The following is a 20,280-nucleotide window of genomic DNA, read 5'->3' as shown; positions in this document are numbered from 1 at the left end:
TGTACTAAAGAATAACAACAAGATCCAGCATTTGGAAACACAAGAACTTTGCACGAGATGACAAAGATTAAGGTGAGCCCTCATTTGCTACAGCTTTTCCCTTAGAGCTTGGGAAAAGGGAGTCAAAACCGAAATGTGTCCTACTACAGACCCATTGATCAGGGAAGAATAAAAAGGATGTTCAAGGCTATTAGGAAGCCAAGACTTTAGGGAAGTGAGTTCCTACACAAGAGAAAATAAAAAAGAAAAGAGTTTGACATTCCACATGCTATTTTGTCTAAAGGCATTTGACAACTCCCAAGCTGTGCATCCTAGGACAAAATAGATTAAACCAGAACAATGGCTACTAAATTTTAAAAATGTGGAGGTTTCCTGGTACTAATGAGGCACAAATTAGATTTTAGGGCTTGCCAGGGTAAAGAACACTGGTAAACACTTGAAAATTTCAAATAAGACCCAAGAAGAGTTACACCCTACGAGTAAGGACAATGTGGAACTACACCAGCCTATTTCAAGGTGTCTTGCTCATATATTATCTGTCAGCCAGAAGAAAATTAAATTGTGCCTTGAGAAAGTTAACAGCTTCCAGAGTCTCACCAAACTTTTAAAAATAACGTCCATTAGTCATTCAAATGTTACCAGAAACAGATGCAAAGGGATCCCAATATGATGAGCCACCATACATGGAATTTAAAATAATTGTGATTGTGTTTACAAAACTAGAGAACTATGAGGGATTTCACAGAACTATACTAAAATGAATGAAATGAAAATTGTAAAACTGAAAAATACAAAAAATAAAATAAAAATTCAACCCAGAAAAGATCATCATTGAAATGAAGATAGGTTAGTAGCAATATCCAGTTTGGGACATAGAGGGAAAAAATAAAGGATAGAATATACACATATACATATGTGTGTATATATATATATATATATACACACATATATATATATACACACATATATATATACACACATATATATACACACATATCTATATGTATATGTGTATATATATATGTATATGTATATATGTATACACACACACATATATATAATTTATAGGATGTGATAAATAGGTCTAATATATATAATATATGTATCACATATATTATATATCACATATATATTATATATCACATATATAATATATGTATCACATATATATTATATATATATCACATATATATTATATATGTCACATATATATTATATATATGTCACATATATATATTATATATATAATAGAAAGCTCATAAGGAAAGGAGAAAAAGACTATGTCAAAAGACTTGTTTAAAGAGATATTGGCCAATAAATTTCCCAAATTGATAGAAGACACCAAGCCATAGAATTAAGAATTTCTAAAACTCCCAAATCAGGATAAACAAAGAAAACCATACCTAAGTACATCAAAGGTAAAGAGAATAACTTGCAAATGCAAAACAACTCTTAGAAAGTAAAAAACAAACAAACAAAAAAAAACAATCAAACCCCCAAAACAAAAAAGACCCACAAGTCTTACAAATAGAAAAAAAGAGGGGCACCTGGGTGACTCAGTTGGTTAAGCGTCCGACTTTGGCTCAGGTCATCATCTCACAGTCCATGATTTCAAGCCCCACATCGGGTTCTGTGCTGACAGCTCAGAGCCTGGAGCCTGCTTCAGATTCTGTCTCCCTCTCTCTCTGCCCCTCCCCCATTCATGCTCTGACTCTCTCTGTCTCTCTCTCTCTCTCTCTCCAAAATGAATAAACATTAAAAAAAAATTAGAAAAAAATAAAAAAACATATTACCTTCAAAGAGACAAAAAAAAAAAAAGACCAAAGCTGAATTTTCAGTGGTTTCTATGGAAACCAGAAGATAATAAAATCTATAAAAGTGCTGAAAGAAAATAACTTCCTACCAAGAATTTTAAACCTCATAAAACCATGCATAATAAAGGAAATACTGAAGGGAATTTTTCATTCAGAAGGAAAATAATCTCTGTGGAATCATGATAATACAGAAAGGAAAAAACACCACCACCAGAGATGGTAAATATAAATGAATATTCTATTACCAAGTACTACCACTAATATATTAAGTAGAAATAATATATCTGACAATAGCAAAACAAAAGGCAGAAGGAGTAAATAGACTAAAATGTGTAAGATTCTAGTATTTGTGCAAAAAATGCTAAGTGTACTAAGTTCATGTGGACTGTAATAAACCAAGTGTACATGTTGTAATCTCTATGAAAATATCTAAAAGTAGAGTAATCGAATTCATAATAGTATGCAAGAATACAAGAGAAGAAAACAATAAAGCAAATATTCATGATTAATTCAAAAGAAGGCAAGAGAAAAGAACAAAAGGGCGAAAGTATGGATGAGACAAAAAAATAGTAAGATGGTTGATTAAAATCCAAATATATTAGAAATGACATTTAACACAAATGGGATAATTGCTACAAATAAAATAATAAGTTTGTCAGACTGGATTTTAAAAAAACTTAACGGCGTATTGGGAGATACACCTTGGATTATTAGGATACAGAGAGATTACAAGCAAAAGAAAGCAAATGAAAGCAAATGCTTACAAGCAAAAGAAAGAAAATGGTATTACACTTGTGATGATCACTGAGTAATGTACAGAATTGTTGAATCACTATATTGTACTCCTGAAAATAATATAACATTGTATGTTAATTATGCTAGAATGAAAGCAAATTTAAAAAGAAAGAAAAAAGTATGTTGTATAAAAGCTAATTAAAGAAAGATGATGTATCTATACTAACTTCACAGGATGCAGGCTTAAGTACATAAGTATTAAGAGATGAAAAAGGGCCTTAAAAGTATAGAACCGTTCTAAATTCATATGGACCTAATAAAATAGCATCAAAATATATAAAGCAAAAATTAACAGGACTGAAAGGAGAAATCAACAAATCCACAATTATAGTTGGAGATTGTAAACACATCTCAGTAACTGGTAGAAAAAAAAAACAAACACAAGAAGCTTTTAATACTTGATCGATTTGGCAAACTTAATTTATGGACATAGATGAAGCATTATAGTCCAGAATTGCAGAGTACATATTCTTTTCAAGTTCACATATAACAATAACTATAATAAACCATCCACCAGGCACAGATTCTCTGAACAAATTCAGCTAGAAATAAAAAATATAAACAGAACAGAAAAATTACAAACATTTCACAGTTGAGCAATGCCCTTCTTTATATCCCATGAATCAAAGAAAAAATCACAATGAAAATGAGAGAATATATTGAACTAAATAGTAATAAAATATAACCTATCAAAACTTGTGGGGGTACTGCTAATGCTAAGTTTTAAAGGGAAATTGATCATCTTAAAGGTCTAAAAAAGGGGGGGAGGGGAAGGGCTAAAACTAGTCCAAATGAAAATCAGTGATCTACCATCTATCTAAAAATGCTAAAAAAAAGAAGAGGACATTAAAATAAAGATCTTGCTTGTCTTTTCTGCCATATGAAGACACAGTAAGAAGCTAGCTGGTCCTTGCCTGACGCCAAATCTCCTGGTGCCTTGATATTGGACATCCAGCCTCCAGAACTCTGATAAATAAATTTCTGTTATTTATAAGGCTTCCAGTCTGTGGTATTTTGTTTAACAGTCCAAAGATACAAAATGAAGACTGATATCACTGATCATCCCCCAGCAAGACTGACTGAGAAAAATGGAAGTACAGATTATCAGTATCTCCATGTAAGAGGAACACTAAAATAAAGACGTTACAGGCATGAAAATAACAGGGTTATTGCAAGGGTTCAAAAAACCCTTGCAGAGAACGGAAAAGGAACGAATAATTAACAACTCATTTTCTGAGTACAGGATCGTCTTGATAATGAATCTGGACAAGCACGTTACCAACGTGGTCAATCCTTCTCATGAACAAACAAGCAAAATATCAAAACTGCCCATTTACTTAAAAGATTAACACATAAAAGGGCGCCTGGGTGGCTCAGTCGGTTGGGCGGCCGACTTCGGCTCAGGTCATGATCTCACGGTCCGTGAGTTCGAGCCCCGCGTCGGGCTCTGTGCTGACAGCTCAGAGCCTGGAGCCTGTTTCAGATTCTGTGTCTCCCTCTCTCTGACCCTCCCCCGTTCATGCTCTGTCTCTCTCTGTCTCAAAAATAAATAAACGTTAAAAAAAAAATAAAAAAAAAAAGATTAACACATAAGGAATAAGTTTCCAGGAATGCACACTCCTGAAATGTTTCCAAATTTGAAAATCAATCATTGTAGTTTACCACATTAAAAGACTGAGGAGAAAAATCATGTGGGCCTCACAGCTGATAAAGAGAAGTATTTGCTCATATTCAATACCTATTCATAATTTTTATTAAAAAATGGTAAACCAGGAATAGAGTGAGCTTTCTAAATTTGATAAAGAGTACCTACAAAGGCACCCTACAGAAAATGTCATATTGAAACATCATATTCAATTACAGTATATATATGGAGAGAGAGAGGATGAGAGAGAGAGAGAGAGAGAAAGAGAGAGAGAGATTTATTTTAAGGAATTAGATCCCAAGACTCGTGGGGCTTGCAAATCTGAAATCTGCAGGGAAGGCCGGCAGAGACTCTGGGGAGGGCTGATGTTGCAGCCTGAGTCTAAAGGCAGTTTGGGGGCAGAATTTCTGTTTCTTCAGGGGAAGTCAGTTTTTTTTCTCTTAATACTTTGAACCGATTGGCTAAGGACCACCCACATTATGGGTTATAATCTGCTTTACTCGAATGTTATATAGACTGGAAAAAAAAAAGAACTAAAACTGAAATTATTCACAAAATATATAATGGCATGTGGGGGGAAATCCAAAATAATCTATAAACTACTGAAATGAATAAGTGAATTTACTAAGTTCACTGCACACAGTATCAATACACAAAAAATGAATTGTTTCCCTGTATGCTAACAACAAAGAAATCTAGAGTGAAATTTGAAGTACATCAAAAAATCAACCATTCTGGAATAAATCTAACAAGACATGTGCAAATCTCTACGCAGCAAAGACTAAAGAGTACCGAGAAAAACCGAAGACCAAAGTTTAGGGGGAAAATGCAGTAATTTCTTGCCTTTCTCAGTAATGAGGCTTTACAACATCTTCAAACACAGCATTAGCGAATACTGACCATTGCTCCTAGGAGACATAGGAGGTTAGGCTCCTGCAAGCCTCTGGTCACAACATTTTTGTCCATCGGTGGACACAAAGCCTGGCTTCTGTGCGTTTCTGTGTTTCTGTGTTTAAAGACAACCGATTTAATAGAATATTGTTGATTCATTAACATTGACCTCACATCCAGTAACACTAAACGCTAAACAAAGCGTCTCTAACACACATATTTTCTCCATAAGTCACCAGCAAAGCCTTTTGCACTTCAGAAACTAAGCATCACCTCAGCACTACACCTGGGGCCGTTTTAAGCAGAAAAATGACCAACCAAAAGCACGAAAATGTGACCGGTGTGCTACTAAACTAATCACCAAAAAAGGCGACTTGTTTACTACATGTGTGGCAGCTGCAACAAGAAGGGAGTGTCACCCTTGTTCCATCCCCGCTGGGAACTCGCCCAGCTGGCAACTCAAATTTTTCACCACTCTGTTCCTGTCTGCAATGATCCCCAAGGTGCCCCAAGTATCTATTGGTTACCAGTACATTTAGCAAGTAGGCTAATTCAGAAATACGGATTTCACAAATAATGAGAATCAACTGTATCAATATTTTAAAAATTTTTTTTTCAATGTTTATTTATTTTTGGGACAGAGAGAGACAGAGCATGAACGGGGGAGGGGCAGAGAGAGAGGGAGACACAGAATCGGAAACAGGCTCCAGGCTCTGAGCCATCAGCCCAGAGCCCGACGCGGGGCTCGAACTCACGGACCGCGAGATCGTGACCTGGCTGAAGTCGGACGCTTAACCGACTGCGCCACCCAGGCGCCCCAACTGTATCAATATTTTTAAAATGTTTATTTATTTATTGTGAGAGAGACAGCAGGTGGGGGAAGGACAGAGGGAGAGGGAGAGAGAGAGAATCTCAAGCAGGCTCTGAGCTGTCAGCACAGAGCCCCGTGTAAGGCTCAATCTCACAAACTGTGAGATGATGCCCTGAGCCCAAATCAAGAGGCAGATGCTTAACTGACTGAGCCACCCAGGAACTCCTTAACTGTACCACTTTCAAGGACAGGGAGACTAAAACAGGAGTCAATTCTCCTCAAATTGGTCTATCTATACAATGAAATCTCAATTGAAATCCCAGTGGACTTGTGTGTGTGTATGTGTGTGTGTGTGTGTGTGTGTAAACTGATCAATTAATTCTAAAATTCGTGTGGGGATGCAAAGGGCTGTAAATAATAGGCGTTTTTCGAAGAAGAATAAAGTCGGAGCACTGAGACCATCAGCTAGCACAACTTCTATAAAGCTGCATTAATCCAAATATTGTGATATGGAGGCAAAGATAGAAAACTGTACCAGTGGAACGAATAGAGTCCAGAACCTGACAGGCACACGTTGGCTACCTAATTCACAATAAATGTGTCATCGCAATGTACAACCACAAATCAACAAATAAGATAAATAACCCGATTCAAAATGGGCAAAGTTTTGTCCAGATTCTTCACAATAGAAAAAGGGTATCCAAATGATTAATAGCATAGGCTCCACATCATTGATTAGCAAGAAAATGCAAAATAAAACCATGAGGTACAAAGTGCACTCATCGGAATGAATAAAACACTTTTTAACCCAGGACAAGACCTAGTGTTGGAAGAATGTAGATAAACTGGACCACTCATTAATGGCTGATGGAAATATACGAGGGAATAATCGCTTTGGAAAACACTTCCTGGCATCCGCTGCTGCCCTGCAAGTGCAACCTCATCACTCGCAAATTCCTGTGTTAATTACGCATCTAGCGAAAATGCAGACAAACACACTGGCAGACAGGTACAAGAATGACTAGAAGAGCTCTGCTCATTACAGCCCCAAACCGGAAACAACCCAAATGCTCACCAAAAATAGGATGGAAAATACAGTCTGCTGCATTCCTACAATGAAAAGAATAAGCCCAACGCAACAACGTGGATGAATATAACACATGTTTTGTTGAGAACGAAGCCGAGGAAGTACATACTTACTGCATGATCCCATTAATACTACTTTCTGCAAGAGGCAAGATGATATTGTGGTGACATGGTCAGTACAAAGGTAACCTTTGAGGGGAGGAGATGATTTGGAGGGGATAGAGCATGGGTTCTGAGGCACTGGTAAGGTTCTAGAACTTGGTGTGGGAGAGGACCACACACGTATCAATGTTTTATAAACAAACGTCAAGCACTATACTCAGGATATGCTATCCTCGCTATGCAATTACTTCAATAGAACGTTTATTACACTTTCTGAGAGCAATTATTTTCCAGCCCAGTGTTATCTCTCTACCTAACCCAGCCATTTGGGTTAACGGTAGAATATAAGGTAATAATAATTAGAACATAAGCTTGCAGAGCCTCAAAAGCCTTTCTAGTCTTCCCTAGAATCTTCTGGAAAGCCATGAGAAGATGTGTTTGACAAAATGATAGAGTAAATGAGGATCTGGGAAGCTTGTCTGTTAAGGACCGGATAGTAAACATCTCGGGCTTTGAGGCCATAGTGCCTCTGACTCAACACTCTACTGTGGTAGCCTGGAAGCATCCACACACAACATGCAAGCACACGGGCATGGCTGTGCCCCAGTCAAACTTTATTGACAAAAACAAGCAGGGAGCCACAGTTCCCTGGCCTCTGATTCCACCAGGAAAGAAGAGGGCACGAGAGAAGAAATGGGAATATCAAGATAATTAACGGTCAAGAGAAATTCCAAGATGGAATCTGCGTCATAAATGCAGCCATCCACCAATGCATACTGGGCCGGCTAGAGGCAAACAAGGCCAGAACATTAGTCACTCCAGGAAAGCAAGACTGAAGGAAAAGAAAAGTAATTATCTTCCCTGCCTCCCTCTGTCTCTGCCCTTCATGGAGTCGACACTCATCGTGCACACGCTATTGCAGGCACTGTGGATTCAGCAGTGAGTATGGATGAAGAGGTCCCTGCTTGTACCGACTGACGTTCTAGTCTAGTCCAGGGACGGCCAATGGAAAGGAAACATACGTCCAGACAGGAAAAATTCCCACCATGTTAAGGATAGAAAGAGCTCTGTACTCCTGCCCAGAAAGCTCATCTCTACTGCTCTGTTCCAAAGGCCACTGTGAGTCAGGAGTACTCTGGACCCAGCTGTCCTCTCCAGGCCACCCCACGGAAATGTCCTACTCTGGACCTGACAAGGGGGCACGCTGTCCCCTCGGCTGTCTGTCCCTCCTGAGTTGGAGAAAGGGACTTCCGGAGTCCTCACGGTGTGACCCAGACTAAGTGGGGACTCTGAAGGAGCTTGCTGAAGGCCAATGGTAGAGACAGGGAAAAACAATCCAGTGTCTTGATCAGAGAGGCCCCACTGGGATGCTGGCCGCCTGCCACTTGGCTGGAGCCAGCCCACCCACCACCACTGGGCATGGCAGTTTCCACTGTGCTACGGAGTCAGGCCAAATCTTAATAGCCATGCACACAGGGATGGCGGCGGAGGGCCCTGCTCGGGACGCGCTCCTGCAGCCCGGGCAGCCCGGCCAGCTCCTCCACTGACAGAGAGGACAGGCGACCCTCCTGTCCCACCAAGTTCCTCATGGCCTGAAAACAAAGGGTAGCACAACACCAACTGTCGCTGTAAGAACATTGTAATGGAGAACAGCTTAAATGTAGATTTCCGAAAGGGGTGGGGAGCATTGATTTAATGACACGTTTCGGAGATCTGAGCCCACTTTCTCGGACACATCAGTGGGCACGGTGTTTCCCCCGGCTCCCTGTCTTATTCCCTGTACCTCACACAATTCCAGAATTCCCAGCCATGCCCTGTGGGGCATAAAGGCCTTGCCCTCCGTTCTAGGGCAGGCTCCACTGTAGTGAACCCTGAGGAGTCAAGCAAGTCTTGGTGAGTCAAGTGCCACAAATAGATAGTTAGGATGCCTTGCGTTTCAGATCACTGCATGTACATTTGACCCAGCCAAATCCCTGCAATGGACTGGGAGCTCTGTTCCTATTTTATCCACAGCAACGTTTACACTAAGCCCGGATGGGTTAAGACACTTGGCTAATATCAAACATGCAGTGGCACGAGTTAAAATAAAAGGTCTTCTAAATTCTTGGTTTTGGTCTAGTTCCACCTCTCTCGTGTGAGTGGCACGAGATAGGTGCCTTGTTTATCTAAACCAGCTTTTTCTCCTCAATGTCTCGCATAGTGCCTCGAACATAGGTGGCACTCAATGAGCATTTCCAGTAGGGAAGGAAGGAAGAAAGGAAGGAAGGAAGGAAGGAAGGAAGGAAGGAAGGAAGGAAGGAAGAAGGGAAGGAAGGAAGGAAGGAAGGAAGGAAGGAAGGAAGGAAGGAGGCAGGGAGGCAAGGAGGGAAGGAAGGAAGGAAGGAAAGAGGGAGGGAAGGAAAGAGGGAGAGAGAGGGAAGGAAGGTACTTAAAAAGTTGACCTCTATTTACAGGGTGAATAGTGAATCCTTGGTGATTTATCCTTTAAAAATGTCTTCTGTCCGGATAGACGAATCGATAAAGAAGATAAAGATGTGGTATATGCATACAATGGAATATTATTCAACCATAAAATAAAAAAAAACAATAAAATCTTGTTATTTGCAACAGCATAGAGGGAGCGAGAGAGTATGCTAAATGAAATAAGTCAGAGAAAGACAAATACCATATGATTTCACTCATACGTGGGATTTAAGAAACAAAATAAACAAGCAAAAGAAACAAAAGAGAAAGAGAGACAAACCATGGAACAGACTTAACTACAGAGAACACGCTGATAATTACCAGAAGGGAGGTGGGTGGGGGTTGGGGGAAATAGGGGATGGGGATTAAGGGGGGGTACTTGTGAGGGGCTCCTGGGTGGCTCAGTCGGTTGAGCATCTGACTTCGGCTCAGGTCATGATCTCACAGTGGACGAGTTTGAGCCCCGCATCAGGCTCTGTGCTGAGAGCTCAGAGCCTGGAACCTGCTTCGAATTCTGTGTCTCCCTCTCTCCGCCCCTCCACCGTTCACACTCTTTGTCTCTCTGTCTCAAAAAATAAATGAACATTAAAAAAAAAAAAAGGAGGTCACTTGTGATGGGCACCGGGTGTTGTATGGAAGGTGTTCAATCGCTACATTGTCTCTACACCTAAAACTAAGAGTACGCTGTTAACTATACTGGAATTAAAATTTAAAAACATAATAAAAAAATGTCTTCTCTCCAGTTTCTCTTCTCCCTTCTTATCCTTTGATAGGTGAGCTTTGTCAAGTTTAAAATCTGACGACAATTGCCTATCAATTGCTACCTTGTCTTTTCCCTCATCTTTCCTCCCGATCATGCAGAGAGAAACACCTGGTTTTGAAGGAGAATGAAGCACTGTGTTATCCAAAGAAATATCTGGAAGCAACTAGAATGCCTGCCATTTGGATCCCATGGGTTACAGTATTTTATATTTTATTTTATTTTATTTTATTTTATTTTATTTTATTTTATTTTATTTTTTAAATTTGTTTTGAGAGAGAGACAGTGCAAGTGGGGGAGGGACGGAGAGAGAGGGGCAGGAGAGAGTGAATCCCAAGCAGTCTCTGAGCCACCAGTACAGAGCCTGATGCAGGGCTCCATGCCACGAACCACGAGACCATGACCTGAGTCGATATCAAGAGTTAGACACAACCGCCTGAGCCACCCAGGCACCCCTGGGTTACGGTATTAAACTATGTATCATCTTTTTGCAATACGGATGGTGCCTGGATAAATCTGGTCTCTTATTAGACCCCACGTCCAAGAATGAGTGGAACGTGCAGGAACTGTTCAGACTTCCAGAAAGGCTTCTTACGGATCGAGCTGCATGATATTTCAGAGACCATTATCAGGTGTTTCCACCTTGTTACCGCAGAATTTTCCTTCTTATTCTCTTCGTTTCATTGTTTGTCTCACATCCTCTCTAATGTGAAAACGAGGATTTCTCAGCTCCTTCTTCCCACTTAAGGAAGCTGACCCTGGGTTGGCAGAGGTGGGTGATCCCTGCCTTCCCATAGGCAACCCCGGGACACGTCTGTCCTGTGATCGGTTATGGGATGCAGAGATGGATAGGAATACACTCTAAAAAAAGAGCATTTTGGCTAAAAATCTCCACTTACATCTATTCACCTATGACACGGGCAAACATACAGGGAAACCATGGCACGAAATTGTGGCCGAGGGTGATTTTCTTGCGATGCTGAACTCCAGCAGAGCCCCTGTTACATTGTACCTTATTGACATCATAAATGAACTGAAGTGGGATTTCATGATCAAAAGTGAGATGATTAAAAACCCTTACGGTTCAACTCGATTGCACCGACATTAATATATAATGAGGAATGAGACATGCTTTGTTTTAACAAGGAAACCGAGTCCTGACTAGATAAAGTCTGAAGGTAGCAAAGAACAGACAGAATGGTGAAAAGACCAGTGACCCTGTCAAAAATAGGAGGGAAAGGACATTTTTGAAGAAAGGAAGGGAGCATTTGCAATTTGCATGAAAATGACTTAGAACCACAGTGGCTGTGTTTCTTCCCTCCTGACGCCTGCGATTTCCTCTAGCTGACTTGCGTTAGCTCGGATTCGACTCTATCAGGAGAAAGAGGCAGCAAAGGTGCGGACCGTCCCCTGTGGCTTTGACCTTGGCTGCTGTGAGCGCCCAGGAGACAAGCTGGGTGCGGGAATGCACGGGAAGCCAGTGGAGCGCCTGGGCACTAAAGAGGACGTGGACGCATACGGGCCAGGGCTTCTCACCCACACCGCACATCAGGCTCACCGCCCACCATCAGCACCCACCAACATCAAGGTTTCTGGAATCCGAGGGAGGAATTCAGGCCCAGATGTTTAGAAACCTCTCCTCGGGCAATTTGAATGTACAGCCAAGGTTAAACACTGCTCAGGTGCCCAGACCGGCTCAGCCGGTTTGACCATCCAGGGGGCCTTGGGTCCATTACTGAGCGCCTTTAGCCTCAGCTTTCTCAACTGTGAAATGGGCTAAGAGTACCACCTCTCTGACTGCATGATTGTAACAATAAATGGTATAATTGGGTGAGGTGCTTGAACACGTGGTTCCCTGTGTGCTGTTGACAACACCGTGAACTTGGGGCATCTGGGCAGGTGAGGAGGGCAACACTCCTTGGGCAGTGACGGGTACAGATGCAGTGATATCCTGTCGCTTTACTGAACACGTGGCCAGTCCTAAAGGCTGATTGTTGGGAGGGATCACTGGCTTGTGCCGGTGTAGACAACATGGGGAGCGTCTCCAGAAGGATCTGTATGGACGAATGCGGGATCTGTGCGTGCCTGCAAGGTGCCAGGAAAGTCAACCCAAATGTCATGGGAGCCTCTGCTCAGGCCACACCTCAAGGGCATCTTCCAACTCCAAGTAAAAGAGGTCAAAACAGACTGTTGGCAAATGCCTGACCCACACTTCGGTAACGACCACACGGGAGCTAAAGGCAGTTGTACCCTGGGAGAGAGGCTTAGAAGAGATAAATGAAAATTAGGGCAAGACAACAAGCGTCTCGGATTATATTCGTTTTTTCCAGCAATGGAAAATGGCTGAGATGGTTTCCTGAGATGCTGGGGACACACACGCTTTACCCATGGGATCGTCATCAATGGAACTGGGACGGAACTGCTTCCTTGAGAATGATAATTAGCGGGCACAGCCGTCTGGCCGGGCACTGCTACGGACGGCACACTCATCGTCTCGTCCAGTCCTTGCACCAAGCACACAGAGCGAGTCCTGTTATTTTCTCTGTTTTACCGTTAGGAGAATTGTCTTGTTCAGTCACGTGGCTAAAGACACACATCGGTGGGTAGAGTCGCCAAAACAGCATGCTACCGGGGAAATCAAGAAACACCCACGGAGTCAGCAACGCTGAGAGCATGGGTAAACACCCAAGGCCATTCGGACATCAAACATTCAAGCCGAGGGGCGCCTGGGTGGCTCAGTCAGTTGAGCGTCCGACTTTGGCTCAGGTCACGATCTCGCGGTTCGTGAGTTCGAGCCCCGCATCGGGCTCTGGGCTGATGTCTCAGAGCCTGGAGCCTGCTTCCGATTCTGTGTCTCCCTCTCTCTCTGCCCCTCCCCCGTTCATGCTCTGTCTCTGTCCCAAAAATAAATAAATGTTAAAAAAAAAAAAAAAACATTCAAGCTGAGGCCTCCAGAGGGGACCCAAGGAGGAGGATTCAATAATTCTAACTCACAACGCCAGAAAAACACAAACATTCTGTTGGAAGACCGTACTCACAGGTAAGAATGTCGCCTACCATGCACATTACATTGCATCAGAGCAAAAATCGAGGCAAGCGTCTCCTTGAGATTCCTGGGACCGGGGTGGCCGCACTGCTGGAAGCAAGAAACAGTGACGAAGGAATTTTACTGAACTGTTACTCGTTTAAGATGGGAAGTATCATTTGCCATCCTTCTCGGCAGCCTTTTTGGTGAACTTCATTACTGCCTACAGGCTCTCTTAACTTTCTTCTCCAGTTTTTAAGAATGTCTGTTGTAAATTCCCTCCCCGTGAGGTTTTCACTGACTCGCCTTTGCTGTTGGGGACATGCCATTGTGCACAAAAGAAGGGGAAAAAAAAAGCAGAAGCCACGTCTCTAGATATGTGATAGCATGATGTGTACACAGGAATCAGCAGATGGGTTAAACTAGCAGGAGACTCGGCAGTTATTTTGATGAGGATGCGCGTTGTAGGTGAAGTTTAAGGTCAGTAAAGCAAAGGAATTGTCTGAGCACTTCACTTGCCAAGAGAATCACAGAACATCAGAGAAACCTGGCATCATTGGGGCACCGGGGTGGCTCAGTCAGTTAAGCGTCCAACTCTTGGTTTTGGCTCAGGTCATGATCGCACAGTTCTCGAGTTCGAGCCCCCCATCGGGCTCTGAGCTGACAGTGTGGAACCTGCTTGGGAGTCTCTCTCTCCCTCTCTCTCTGCCCCTCCTCCTCTCATGCTCTCTCTCTCTCTCTCTCAAATAAATAATTTTTAAAAAATTTAAAAAAAGAAGCCTCATTCTGTAGGTCTCAATTCAGGTGCCGGGTTTGGGGACATGTCCTGCTCTTAAGCTGGGATTGCTTGCTACACTCCTGATGCGGAGATAATGCAGCAAACCCTTCCCTCGGCCTCCGTCTCTGAAAACAAAAAGATCCTTTCCGATGTCACGGATAAGGGATGTGTGATGTCATTCAGCCTAATGTTATTTCAAAATAAATCTACATGGCCTGAAAGTGACTTTTATATTCACTAATTTCAAACTCGCTTTGTCAAAGAGGCAAAGTGGAGAAATACGACTAAGGGAAGGTACTTGCTTCTTTTTCCTAACATCACACTTTCCAGTGATTCGGTTCAATGCCCATGATATTGTGTCTTTGAGATGGTCCCCCTACGACACACAGGATAAACACAGCTCCATAGTCGAGCCAAGAATACCAATGGAGACACCCGCCTTCCTGGTCTTAAAGGCAGGGGGATCCAAATAGTGGAACATTACCTTTTAATTAGTTTCAGACTTATTTATTTATCTATGAGATGAGCTGCTGTGAACGCCAATTTCTAAGCTCTAAGGCTGACATAATGGGAAGAATTTTCTGAAAATAGCACGTAGCGTTTTTGTAACACTTTGTCATTTTCAAAGGTCACAAAACATTTGTGATTTGACCCTCCAGCTAACACCGTTAAGTAGCTCACCCACTTATCATGATCCTAATGTTACAGAAGGGGAACCCAAGGGTCAGAAACAGAGTAATTTTTCAAATTCAATGGTTTCAGATTATTTTTCAAATAAATGGCATGGCCAAGAATAGCATCCACATCTCTATTTGGGTGTACTTTCTCCTCTAAAGGGCAAAGAATGAGAACATGTTATTGTAAGTTCATCGATGCTCCTAAATATATTTAGGATAGTTGGGTTGGGGGGGTGGTGGTGCTTTCAGTGATGTTTCAAACAATTAAAATGAAAGGGATGGGTGGTTTGAAGGTGTTAATAGAAAAGAAAAATGTTTCTGCCCCTCCTTTGCGTTAGCCTTCTCTGGTAGGGACTCGGAACATCACGCTAGGTAGAAACAACATTGGGTCAAAGGACATTCAAATCAGACTCGGTGGTGATAAAGAACAATTGGTAAGTCATGGGGTCCAGGGACTGAGAGGCCAAGTCCCAAAGATCTGTGAGCCCGTTGGCATGGTCTGAGAAACCAGGGATATAAGCATGTGCAGTATGTGGACAGTGTGGGGATACAGATTTTCGAACACACACACACACACACAGGAAAGTAGAAGGGATTCTATATGAAGATTATGTATGCACCGCCTTAGGAATCCCTTGAAGATAGGGATTATGCTGTCTTCCCAGCAGCAGCCGCCGTGACTTACACATCACCGGCGCTCGGTAAATGTTTGCGACCACACTGGGGCATGGAAAGCAAAGTGGCCGCCATTAGCTGCCCTTATGGGTTCATGAAGGACGAGCAGGGAGGCCACGTGACTTTCGGATGCAGTCCCTAGGCTGGTGGAGAAGTCTGGATTGCAATAAGACAGTGGTAGAAGGACCTCATATCCCTGTAGACAAGACGCCCGGGAAGGCGGGCCAGTTATGCAGATTAGTAATTGCTTGACTCAGAGGGTGAAACATTCATGAGCGTAAACCTGATGTGATGTCTCTAGAGGCCCGGGTTCAGCCCCCCTTGTTTTCTTTTTCATTTTTTTGTTTTTGTGTTTTGAATATTTTACCCTGTGCACTGACGAGAACATGGCAGAGAATTTCTGCTCAAGATAGTGTTTCAGGTTGAATGGCATTTTTACGGTGACTATGGCACCTTGCTTGATTAAACTCCAGAACGCTTTATACAACATGTTCAGTTTTCAATACGTTGTTAACCGTTGAATGCTCGTGTCACGATTCAATTCAACAATTTTTCCCCCGTGATTTAAGTTGGATTGAATATGCGTCACATGTGATTTACCGTTTTATTTTTATTTATTTTTTTTTCAACGTTTATTTATTTTTGGGACAGAAAGAGACAGAGCATGAACGGGGGAGGGGCAGAGAGAGAGGGAGACACAGAATCAGAAACAGGCTCCAGGCTCTGAGCCATCCGCCCAGAGCCCGACGCGGGGCTCGAACTCACGGACCGCGAGATCGTGACCTGGCTGAAGTCGGACGCTTAACCGACTGCGCCACCCAGGCGCCCCTGATTTACCGTTTTAACCATTGCTAAGAGTACAGCCCTGTGGCATTAAGTATATGATCACCAACATCAACCTCCAGAACTTTTTTCATTTACCCAGCCTGAAAGTCCATACCCATTAAACACTAATTTTCCATACCCTCCCTCTCCTCACCCTCTGGCAATGAACCTATACAGTTAACGCATCACTCCTGAATGATAAATAACGTATAGAAAGAGACAGTTGAAAAAAAAATCATAGCTAGGCTTGGGGCGCCTGGGTGGCTCAGTCGGCTGAGCGTCCGACTTCAGCTCCAGTCATGATCTCACGGTTCACGGGTTCGAGCCCCACGTCGGGTTCTCCGCTCACAGCACAGAACCCGCTTCGGATCCTCTCCCTCCCTCTCCTCCGGCCCCTCTCCAGCTTGCACTTGCTCCCTCTCCCTCTCTCTCAAAAATAAATAAACATTTAAAAAATTAAAAAAAAAAAAACAGAGCTGGGCTCAAAAACACGAGAAACATCTCTATGGAACAGAAATAGAACAGTGATGCAGGGAAGAGCAGGCAGCCCATTGGTGAGACGGGCGAATAACTAAGGAAAGTCTTCCACTGGAAACAGAGACCAGAGCCAGCCTACAAACAGGCCATACAGACTGAAAATGTGGTGCTTATGGACGAATAACTAAGGAAAGTCTTCCACTGGAAACAGAGACCAGAGCCAGCCTACAAACAGGCCATACAGACTGAAAATGTGGTGCTTATGGACGAATAACTAAGGAAAGTCTTCCACTGGAAACAGAGACCAGAGCCAGCCTACAAACAGGCCATACAGACTGAAAATGTGGTGCTTATGGACGAATAACTAAGGAAAGTCTTCCACTGGAAACAGAGACCAGAGCCAGCCTACAAACAGGCCATACAGACTGAAAATGTGGTGCTTATGGACGAATAACTAAGGAAAGTCTTCCACTGGAAACAGAGACCAGAGCCAGCCTACAAACAGGCCATACAGACTGAAAATGTGGTGCTTATGGACGAATAACTAAGGAAAGTCTTCCACTGGAAACAGAGACCAGAGCCAGCCTACAAACAGGCCATACAGACTGAAAATGTGGTGCTTATGGACGAATAACTAAGGAAAGTCTTCCACTGGAAACAGAGACCAGAGCCAGCCTACAAACAGGCCATACAGACTGAAAATGTGGTGCTTATGGACGAATAACTAAGGAAAGTCTTCCACTGGAAACAGAGACCAGAGCCAGCCTACAAACAGGCCATACAGACTGAAAATGTGGTGCTTATGGACGAATAACTAAGGAAAGTCTTCCACTGGAAACAGAGACCAGAGCCAGCCTACAAACAGGCCATACAGACTGAAAATGTGGTGCTTATGGACGAATAACTAAGGAAAGTCTTCCACTGGAAACAGAGACCAGAGCCAGCCTACAAACAGGCCATACAGACTGAAAATGTGGTGCTTATGGACGAATAACTAAGGAAAGTCTTCCACTGGAAACAGAGACCAGAGCCAGCCTACAAACAGGCCATACAGACTGAAAATGTGGTGCTTATGGACGAATAACTAAGGAAAGTCTTCCACTGGAAACAGAGACCAGAGCCAGCCTACAAACAGGCCATACAGACTGAAAATGTGGTGCTTATGGACGAATAACTAAGGAAAGTCTTCCACTGGAAACAGAGACCAGAGCCAGCCTACAAACAGGCCATACAGACTGAAAATGTGGTGCTTATGGACGAATAACTAAGGAAAGTCTTCCACTGGAAACAGAGACCAGAGCCAGCCTACAAACAGGCCATACAGACTGAAAATGTGGTGCTTATGGACGAATAACTAAGGAAAGTCTTCCACTGGAAACAGAGACCAGAGCCAGCCTACAAACAGGCCATACAGACTGAAAATGTGGTGCTTATGGACGAATAACTAAGGAAAGTCTTCCACTGGAAACAGAGACCAGAGCCAGCCTACAAACAGGCCATACAGACTGAAAATGTGGTGCTTATGGACGAATAACTAAGGAAAGTCTTCCACTGGAAACAGAGACCAGAGCCAGCCTACAAACAGGCCATACAGACTGAAAATGTGGTGCTTATGGACGAATAACTAAGGAAAGTCTTCCACTGGAAACAGAGACCAGAGCCAGCCTACAAACAGGCCATACAGACTGAAAATGTGGTGCTTATGGACGAATAACTAAGGAAAGTCTTCCACTGGAAACAGAGACCAGAGCCAGCCTACAAACAGGCCATACAGACTGAAAATGTGGTGCTTATGGACGAATAACTAAGGAAAGTCTTCCACTGGAAACAGAGACCAGAGCCAGGCTACAAACAGGCCATACAGACTGAAAATGTGGTGCTTATGGACGAATAACTAAGGAAAGTCTTCCACTGGAAACAGAGACCAGAGCCAGCCTACAAACAGGCCATACAGACTGAAAATGTGGTGCTTATGGACGAATAACTAAGGAAAGTCTTCCACTGGAAACAGAGACCAGAGCCAGGCTACAAACAGGCCATACAGACTGAAAATGTGGTGCTTATGGACGAATAACTAAGGAAAGTCTTCCACTGGAAACAGAGACCAGAGCCAGCCTACAAACAGGCCATACAGACTGAAAATGTGGTGCTTATGGACGAATAACTAAGGAAAGTCTTCCACTGGAAACAGAGACCAGAGCCAGCCTACAAACAGGCCATACAGACTGAAAATGTGGTGCTTATGGACGAATAACTAAGGAAAGTCTTCCACTGGAAACAGAGACCAGAGCCAGGCTACAAACAGGCCATACAGACTGAAAATGTGGTGCTTATGGACGAATAACTAAGGAAAGTCTTCCACTGGAAACAGAGACCAGAGCCAGCCTACAAACAGGCCATACAGACTGAAAATGTGGTGCTTATGGACGAATAACTAAGGAAAGTCTTCCACTGGAAACAGAGACCAGAGCCAGGCTACAAACAGGCCATACAGACTGAAAATGTGGTGCTTATGGACGAATAACTAAGGAAAGTCTTCCACTGGAAACAGAGACCAGAGCCAGCCTACAAACAGGCCATACAGACTGAAAATGTGGTGCTTATGGACGAATAACTAAGGAAAGTCTTCCACTGGAAACAGAGACCAGAGCCAGGCTACAAACAGGCCATACAGACTGAAAATGTGGTGCTTATGGACGAATAACTAAGGAAAGTCTTCCACTGGAAACAGAGACCAGAGCCAGGCTCGGTACTGGAACCCACAGCCTTGGATGGCAAACCGCGGTCATGGAGGACAACAGGACACGGTCACCACATCACAACCCCAAACGTACTGACCGTTGTGTGTCAGCCACAGTATCGGGGCTGTGCTCCCCGGAACCTTCAGGAGACCTGGTTTTCACTCGGGACACAGAGTGACAGATCAAAGCAACCACAAAGCCTTGGAAAAGGAAGTAAACACGAAAGGAGAGAGAGAAAAAGAAGGGGGGAAAGAAAATCTCCTACCCAGAACGAGCCTCTAAACCAAATTTCCAAAAGAAGTACAGAAATGTGCTGCTAAAAAGATAGAGCCAACGATGGCAAAATACAACACGAAGTCCCCTCCTGGGGCACCAGTTTTTAAGTGGTATAATGAAGAATTTGTTGAGGGCATGCCCGTGACGCGCCTAGAGGTAAGTTAAGGAAGCGTAAAAACATCCAAAGAACACCGAATTATGAAATGGAGAGCTTCCACCGAGGCTGACGACGATCCCTTGGGACTGATTTTCGCACAGGTCACAGTTGTCCACCGGGTGACCCTGGAGATGGAACAGAAGCGCCAGATTCTGGTGGGGAGCCCATGCTCACCAGGGAAAGCGGCACAGAATGTTCCCTGTTTTCACCACCTGGAGTTTGTGGGGAGGCGCAGTAGGGATGTCGTGGGCCAGCGGAGGTGCTGGTGCAAAACCACAGTCT

This window comes from Lynx rufus, unplaced genomic scaffold (assembly GCF_022079265.1).
Source record: "Lynx rufus isolate CCGP_SWC_20201006 ecotype Redwood Valley unplaced genomic scaffold, mLynRuf1.p SCAF_4, whole genome shotgun sequence".
NCBI lineage: Eukaryota > Metazoa > Chordata > Mammalia > Carnivora > Felidae > Lynx > Lynx rufus.
The sequence above is the reverse complement of the archived record's forward strand: the minus strand, read 5'-3'. Positions refer to the sequence as shown.